An 8602-nucleotide genomic window follows, 5' to 3' on the forward strand; every position below is an offset into this window, starting at 1 on the left:
AGATGTTTATAATGGCTTTCATCCATGTATTTTTTCCTTGTTGCCTGATTATGTAGATGAGCAGACTTAAAAACGTGGCATTACTTTGGATTATGTTTTGTATCTTGTGACCAAACATTTCAGAAATACAGTATCTCAGAGAAATTCCACCTCCTTTAAATTTCATTAAAATTAATCAATAGGCTGAAAAGTCTTGATGGATAGCTGGACAAGAAACATGCTTGCTTAGGCTTCATCTCATCAGTCAGGTGTATCACAGAAAGAAGAGTTCATTCCTCTAAAGGTCAGCTGAATCTACTCTAAATTAGGAAAACATTCAGTTTTCAGTTTTTAATGAAAATTTTGAACAGGTTGAGGTTTCCTGGTCATTGCTGTGCTCCTTGAACACAAACACACCAGAAAGTGGAAGCTGATTAAGCCAGCTTTACAGTGGATTGGTAGAAACCACATCATCCTAATTCACCCCACCACTTAGTGGAACTTGGTAATAGTGAAAAGCTCAGGTCCATGGGCTTGTGCTTCTCCTGCCTTTGAGACTGCAGAAAGGAAGGGGAACTTCTGTGAGCTTCACTGTTTTTAATTAAAATATATATATATTAAAATAAATAATAATAATAATAAAAAAGCAAGGAAGAGCAGGAAGAAATTCTCTTACTAGAGCCATGGGTATATTCAAAGCCTGCAACTTTCTATGCTGTGTATCCCAAGTTCAGGGGCTTGCTTGGGGTTTTCCAAGGGAAGTAGTGAAGGAATCTTCCAAAGTGCATGTGGGCTCTAGTGCCAGAGGAAGAGAGTTAGGTTTGTCAATGCCCATGGTAGTTCAGTAATGCACACTGGTAGCAGCTGAAATCTAACCAATCCAAGAAGACATGATGTCTCTATGGTTGCTGAACTCAACCTGGCTGGCATACTGTATTAATCTAGGTAAAAAGAAGTACTCTGGGAATGTCCATCACAGAATCATTAAATCACAGAATCATAGAATATCCTGAATGGAAAGGGATTCACAGGGATCATCGAGTCCAACTCTTGGCTCCACACAGGACCACCGAAAAATCAGAGTGTCTGAGAGCATTGTCCAAAAGCTTCTTGAAGCGTTTGGTGCTGTGCCCACTGCCCTGGGGAGCCTGTCCCAGTGCCCGACCACCCTCTGGGTGCAGAACCTTTCCCTAACCCCCAGCCTGACCCTCCCCTGTCCCAGCTCCATGCCGTTCCCTCGGGTCCTGTCGCTGTCCCCAGAGAGCAGAGCTCAGCGCCTGCCCCTCCGCTCCCCTCGTGAGGGAGCTGCAGGCCGCCATGAGGCCTCCCCTCAGCCTGCTCTGCTCTGGGCTGAACAAACCAAGGGACCTCAGCCACTCCTCATACATCCTCCCCTCTAGATCCTTCACCATCTTTGTAGCCTTCTTCTGGATGTTCTCTCATTATAAGAACTGATGACTACATTAACATAACCCATTTCAGCCCAGAGCTCTTCACGAGACACAGAGAAGCATAGAAATGTAGGCATCACTAGGATAAAGAAAAGCTTATGGCCACATGACAACACTATGCACAGCAGTAGGAAGGATGCAGAATTCACTGGAAATTCTTACAATTCAAAACAAAATCGTATAGATAGGAGGTGTGCTTTAATTTCCTTTTGCCATTTTTTATCTCCTGCTTTCAATTTGCTCCCATGCAAAACATCAGATTCCAAAAATACCATCTTCTAGATTTGCCCTCATTTATGTGATACTGACTTTTTAAATTTAGCTTTAACAGTGACTTTTTTCAACAATCTAGAATTTACTGTTCTTGATTTTAAGTTACATGAGGTTGTGAGTTGCTAAACTGATGGTATGTGTTTACTTTAAATTAAATCTGGTCCTGTGTTCTTAAAATATTTGAAATTATTATAATAGTTGTTTGACCCTTTGATCTTTCAGTTTAAAAGCTCCATGAAAAGCCTGACTGCACTTCTGACACTTTCCTACTGTAACACTGAATAACTGCAAGAGTGTTCTGAATTTTAGGTGTTTTTACTGTTCATACTTTGCTAGTCATTCTTGATGTACTTAAGAAATGAAGTGGTAAACTTCTGCCTTGAGTTTTGGGGATTTGTGTAGAGAAATACAAATTTGCTCTTAAATTTTACTGGTATAGACTATTTGGAATACGTAGAAAATAGAACACATGGTGCAGAGCATAATTACATACAGCTGTGGGTGACTTCATTCTTTTTTATTTCTGATACTTACCTTACATTATTGGATTTAACATGACCCGATGTAGTATGTTGTTATATACATGATATGACATATAAAATTAAAACCAGTTCCATTTTACATCTTGAACAACTGATAACACTTTATGTAGAAAATAAAATTTAAAAGCAATGTAGCATGGCCTGTTTTGTGAGCATGATGTAAATTGTTTATGAATAAAAAACTTTACATTCTGTTTTCTTTCATCTTTTATTTTATAAAACTGAAGAATGAAGATAACTTTCTGTACTAGCAAGGATTTTTAAAGGTTGCTTCAATATGTGAAACATTTTCTAATTTGATAATAGATATCTTGAATTGTAATCTGAAAGAGCTTCATTGACCTAAAGAAATTTCAGATTGAATACTTTATGAAATCGTCTGCATTATAAATTTTACACATCATTTAAATATATGTGAAGAAATACAGCATCATCAGAATTTAGCAATGGAACTTGGCCAACTAGATTGTGTCTGTCTCATCTTGTGTTGTATTTCTCAACCTCTTCTCAACCTTTCAAACCTTTATTCAAAGCAAAGAATTTTCACACTCCTCTTTGATTTTGTATTAAAGTAAGAACAAAAAAGCTGAAATACTAATGGTAATAAACCTATGTAATTTATTAGTGTGTCTGTGTTTTGAAAAGCTAATGCTTAATATTCAGCCTTGAAGGGTAAAAGCTTTTGGGAATAAGCTTTTCTATTCTTCATATTGGATTGAAATATCTAGCACCTTGCAGCCTCTCTTAATTACCTTCATGAACCCATAGGGACTCCAGAAAACCTCCAAAGTTCATGAATTCTCTAGCAACTGTCCAGTATTTGTACAAAACAATATACCACATAGAAGAAAAGTATTAATTGATGAGAGCTACATCTTTGCAACAGAGTCTGCATAAAGGGATGCAGGAACTGCCAGAAAGCTAGGCTGGTATCCAAAAAGAAGTCAATAAATTGTTCGCAAGAATTGCATCTTAATAAGGATAACTCGGTGGAAAGCAAAACTCTCTGTTTTATGACCACTTTTTTTAAAAAACAAAACAAAACAGCAACCTATTTTAAAAATTAAAACTCAAAAAAAATAATATGCAATCCAGCAGTTTATACAATGACTGGGAGAAATGTGAAATGCTAAATTTTATACAAATTTCACCATAATACAAAAGGCCAGACCTAAGATTGGTTGGATTCTGAAAGCAGAACATGAGCTTCAGATCTGATTTGGTCCTCCCAGAGTGATCACTACTTTCTGTGCTGAGTAGTATAACGTACAGGCAATAAATCTGCAAAGAATAATGACGTACAAAAGATAAATAATTAGTTGGGACAAAGCACTTTGAGCTGATATTACCAGAAAGTCTACTGCTGAGAATTCAAATAAAATAATGAAGTTCTAGTGCAATATAGCCTTTGTATGATTAAATGTCAGTGGAGAGACAAGAAAGATGAGAAAAGGAGGAAATGATGACCAAGCAAGAGAGAGGAAGGAGAGATTCTTGTCAATGAGTATTCTTCAACTTCTTCCTGCAAGACGGAACTGCTGTTTCTTCTGTAGATGGGAAAATTATTCAAGATCCAGAGGTGTTTCACCACATATTGCACACCATACCTGCTTCTGTCTTATGGTCAACACTGGGCTGCAGTTTAGGTCCCCCGCTCATGCCATTTAAAACACAAGAGATGGGGCTCCAAAACTGCAAAAGGATTTTCACAAATAACAGTTTGAAACTTGTTTTTGTTTCTAGGGGAAGTTTTAGGTAAGGAAAAATAATCAAGTCCATTCTTCCATCTTCTCTCACTTTCCTGTGACATTTATGTGGTCCCTCTAGGAAACAGAACTACAAAGACAACTGCCCTTTCTCTGTGCACTGGCACTGTACATGAAGAATCCTTTAAATACAGATGGAGGTTGCTCCTTCTTCCTTTTAAGCATGCTCCTATCATCCGTATAGATAGTGAAATACACAGGTCATTGATAAGCACACTGGTAAATTTCCATCAGTAAAGATTCAAACTTTCATTCAACTATGAATAATCAGAACAGATAAATATTTCCTTACCTGGTTGCAGTGCAAGACACAGATAGCTAGCATTACCCAAAATGAGGACAAAGAAAAGGAACTTTGCAATTTTGTGTGTCTGCTCAAATTACTAAGGTGCAAAAACTCTTTAAAAGAAAATTATTTTTTCTAGTTTAGGGTCAATAAATATACCGAAAGAGACACTTTTCAAGTGATAAATCTTTAGAACCTAGCATAAACCTCAAAAAAGGCAATTTATACTGTTGGATTCAACCATAATTTTCTTTCTTTATGTGCAAATCAGTCTAAGTTAATACATAATTCATATATGTCAGTAAATTTATTTATTTTGATGGCATGGAAAGATATTGTCTAAACAGAAAAAGATGTGAAAGCACAGCTACTCTGCAAGATTGTAAGATAGGATTCATTATCTTCAAATGTATTCTGGATGTTGTCAATAGATGATTTAATATAATGCAGCTCCATTGGCAGTGTCACACAAACTGTAAAGGGCATTACCTAGCTAAACGGCAGAGATGGCCTTATTTAGATCTCTACTTATTATCTAACCTCTGAAATGAAGGGAGAAAAAGCCCACAGACTTTAAAGCCTTTGTGAAGGACACTGTTTAAAACCATTAATTTAACGGTGAGAAATTCTTCATTGGTCATGGGATTTTGTGATGATATATAAAGAGAACAACTTGGTAATTTAAATTCCTACCAACTGTTATTATTTTCCCAGCAACATTTTCAGCCTTCATCATATAAATTCTTGTCTTCCTTGGTTCATAGTAGACTAATATCTGGGCCAGAAACTTCAGCAAATCAAAGACAGATATCTAGATAGAAAAAGATGAAGGACATCCTAACCAAACAGTTTAAAAAAACAACAACAAACAAACAAAAACAGCCCAAGTAACTGTTCAGTGGATGTCACAGTAAAACCAGAGGACATAAAAGATCAGTAATTCAGTCCTCATCCATTCCTAGGGCTGCAACCCCAGTAGTTATCCTGCAAACCTCAGACCTCCCAGCACACGCTGGGTGATGTGGTAGAGAGAGATGTTCAGCAAAGCACCTTACGTTAGATAGACAGGAAATCCTGATTCTCAAAATGTTCCCAACATCTCCTAATTACCAAAGTAGTATACTGATAGTCCTGTCTACATAAGGGAGAAATTAACTGCTTAAGTTGTTTTGTAAAAGTATATACTGATGGTTCAAGTCAGTTGGCACAAGGCAGCAAACTCTTTGGATGCCAGCTGAGGAAGAGGAAGTTTGCAGAGTGTTGTTATTTACTGAAGCATGAGAAGGGTGTATATATTAAATATATTTATACATTTATATGAATAAATAAATATATATAATATTATTATAAATACTATATATATTATATAAAATATATTTATACATTTATATGAATAAATAAATATATAATATTATTATAAATACTATATATATATATATATGAAGAGTTTCTAGGAAGAATCATAAATGCAGAAAAATGGTCAGGTCAGCCACATCTTATGATAGCACTTGGCATTGTTACATAAATTTTAATGCTCCCCTAAACTGGTGTTAACTTCTCAGATTTGTTTCATTGTTCTGTATGAAGCATCTTGTATGATGTAAGGAACATTAATTTCGAACTAACAGATGATAAGATCATGGGCTTTTCATTTATAAGGTTATGATTTTTTGTTATGGTCTATGTTATAACTATGGTTACAACATAAAAGTGGTTATAGGTTTGAGATATTTTAATGCAGAGCTTGCAGAAGTTGCTGTGAGGTGCATTTTTTTTTTTATTTATGGAAGAAATTGTTTGCCCACAAAACATGCAGTATCCAGAAACAGGTCAATTTCTTCTTGCAAAGTGACAACTCGTTGTATCCAGAAGTTGGTATCTGAGCTGAAAATACAGAAGTCAACATTATTTAAGGCTGTTTTGATCTCCATGACATTGTTGGCTGTAACTTCTTATCCCAGTAGTATTGTCATTGAGGGTACGGGAATGACCTGCTGGAGAATTTCCAAATAGACTTGTACTTGTGATTCATTATTCATTAAAGGAGACAATCTATACAGCGTTTTTAGGGTAGCCTAGTAAGGTGTGCTGCTTCATCCCTTGTTCTCTTTTCTGCTGAGTAGAGAAAGGGACTGAATTTTCAGGGATAGAAGGGCAGTTTGGCTAAAAATGAGGGCTAGAATATGAATTAAAAAATGAAAGTCCCTGTTTTAGAAAGAAGTCTTAGTGGTACACAGAATGAGATTAAGAAAGAGAACACAAGCCAAACACCTGGAGTCCTGTCCCCAGCATGCAGATGCTCTCTTATTCCTGCTCACCCCACTTTGACATTGAGGCAATGGCCAGGCAAGTAAATCACAGACCCACACTGTACTTAATAAAAAAAAGCTCACACTGTCATCCACCTGCAGCAGCACCAAACGAGAACCATTGTAACTTACTGGACCTATTCCCTCATTAGCCCCTTTTTGAGAATGATTAAAATTAGAAACCACAAGCAATGAGGACTGTAGTGAGTTAGGTTGTAACTCTCTTTGGGTTGCAGTAGACAGAGGCCAAAAGGAGATACCAAGATAGCATTTCTCACTGCCTTTGGATGAAGGGCAGAGCCCAAAGGTTGTGTTGGCTTCCCCAGGGGAAAAAACCTAGGTGACTGAATTGGCAAGGACAGAAGACATGTCTTTAGGACAAATCTGACAAAACAAGCTGGTTTATTCCCAATGATGATGATTATTGTGATGTGAAAGGAAAGGGCAGTGAAAAAAATATTAGTAAACAGGTAATTAAAGGCAGCTGAAATAATAAAGTGAAGGAGATTGAGATGTATTTTCTACAGTTGTTCTGGTGTCTGTGTTTTGTGCTTAATTATTCCCATAATAGACATTTTAGAAGGCAGCTAAAGGACATTCCATCTCAAATACTAAGCTTCTCTCAGGCAAACAGATGCAATGGGGGATGGGAGTCAGCACTTTCTTCATTGTCCAAATTTTGAGATAACGAGATACTCAGTTTAATTTTGATGAATCGTATACTCTAGTCCAGAGTGAAAAGTGCATAATTTTCATAGAAATATTTAAGTTTTGTGTTGTAAAAGTAGTGAATGATGGTGCTGAATGTTGAATTTTGAATAATACATATCTCTGTTTCTGAAATACAGGGCATCTGTGACTTTCAGCAATTTAGTTACGCATGTACGTAGTTTTATGTGTGTGGATACTCTTATTCATTTTAGCTTAAACTTTTAAGCTTTATAGTTTTAATTTGTTTAATTACATTACTGAACTAGGACCAGAGTTTAAAAAAAAATTAATCATGAATTGGGTTCTCAGAGATGCTACAGTATTAAATTAAAATTTGTAAATCACTTATTATGGCATCAGTCAATACACATTGTTAATTTGTATTCTATTTACTGACAAGCCCAGAATAAAAGCCTTTGTGCCAGAAGTAGAACATACTTTGCTTTTGCAAAGTATTTGATGTTTGATATTCTTGGGTTTTATAATTTATTTATTTATTTAGGCAAAAAATCTCCCTTGATGTTGTTTTATCTGTAACTTTTAATAAACCACGTATAGGAGGGAAGTAACTCTCTAGGGTCAGGTCTTTAACTAGTCAGAGCTTATTTAAGTCAAGGGAGTTACAAGAGAGATAGCTTTGGCACATGGTGTTTTAGTTATCCAGAAACATCTCTGATGGAAAACAAACAAACAAACAAAAAAGCAACCAACAAAAAAAAAAGAAAAAAAAAAAAAACACCAGAACAACCCACACTTGAACGATACTGTGCCCTTTGAGGGTGAGTGTAATCCTGTCAGTATTTAAAATGGATTTCAGTACTGGTAATGTGACTGCAGTTGGTTCTGCACCAGATTCCTGGTTCAGTGAACAAAACTCAGAGTCTATGTCACTTTGAAGATAAAATAGTCTCTCTCAGGATGTACTGTCAAAAGTCTGATGAGATGAAGTGCTGAAGCTTTGACTGTTTCTTTAGTTATGCTTTGACTTCAGAGTCCTTTGGGTTATTCTTTATTAATCTAAAGAAATCACACCTTCTGGCTATTCCACACTATTTGAATTGCTAAACAAGCCTGACTGCTAGATTTCAAGTTCCAGGGGAGTCCTCTAGATCATATGAATGACCTCAGGCAGTATCTCTAATACCTGGAAGTGTTTACCAGATTTGGGTACTAGATGCGTAGTCAGTATTACACAGCTTTATTATGGGACTTTCTGTGGATGCGGAAAAGTCACAGTAGCACTACTTTACCTTTTCAGGCTCAGTCCTCAGTGCTGGGCTTATTA

At 36.3% G+C, this 8602-nt stretch overlaps 1 protein-coding gene across 12 annotated transcripts in view; it reads left to right on the forward strand.

Moving 5' to 3' along the window:
* Window positions 1-8602, forward strand: part of MAGI2 (membrane associated guanylate kinase, WW and PDZ domain containing 2) — an 817299-nt gene that overhangs the window by 83499 nt on the left and 725198 nt on the right. The gene's annotated exons all lie outside the window — the stretch shown is intronic.

Source organism: Anser brachyrhynchus, assembly GCF_964034855.1.
Source record: "Anser brachyrhynchus genome assembly, chromosome: 1".
NCBI lineage: Eukaryota > Metazoa > Chordata > Aves > Anseriformes > Anatidae > Anser > Anser brachyrhynchus.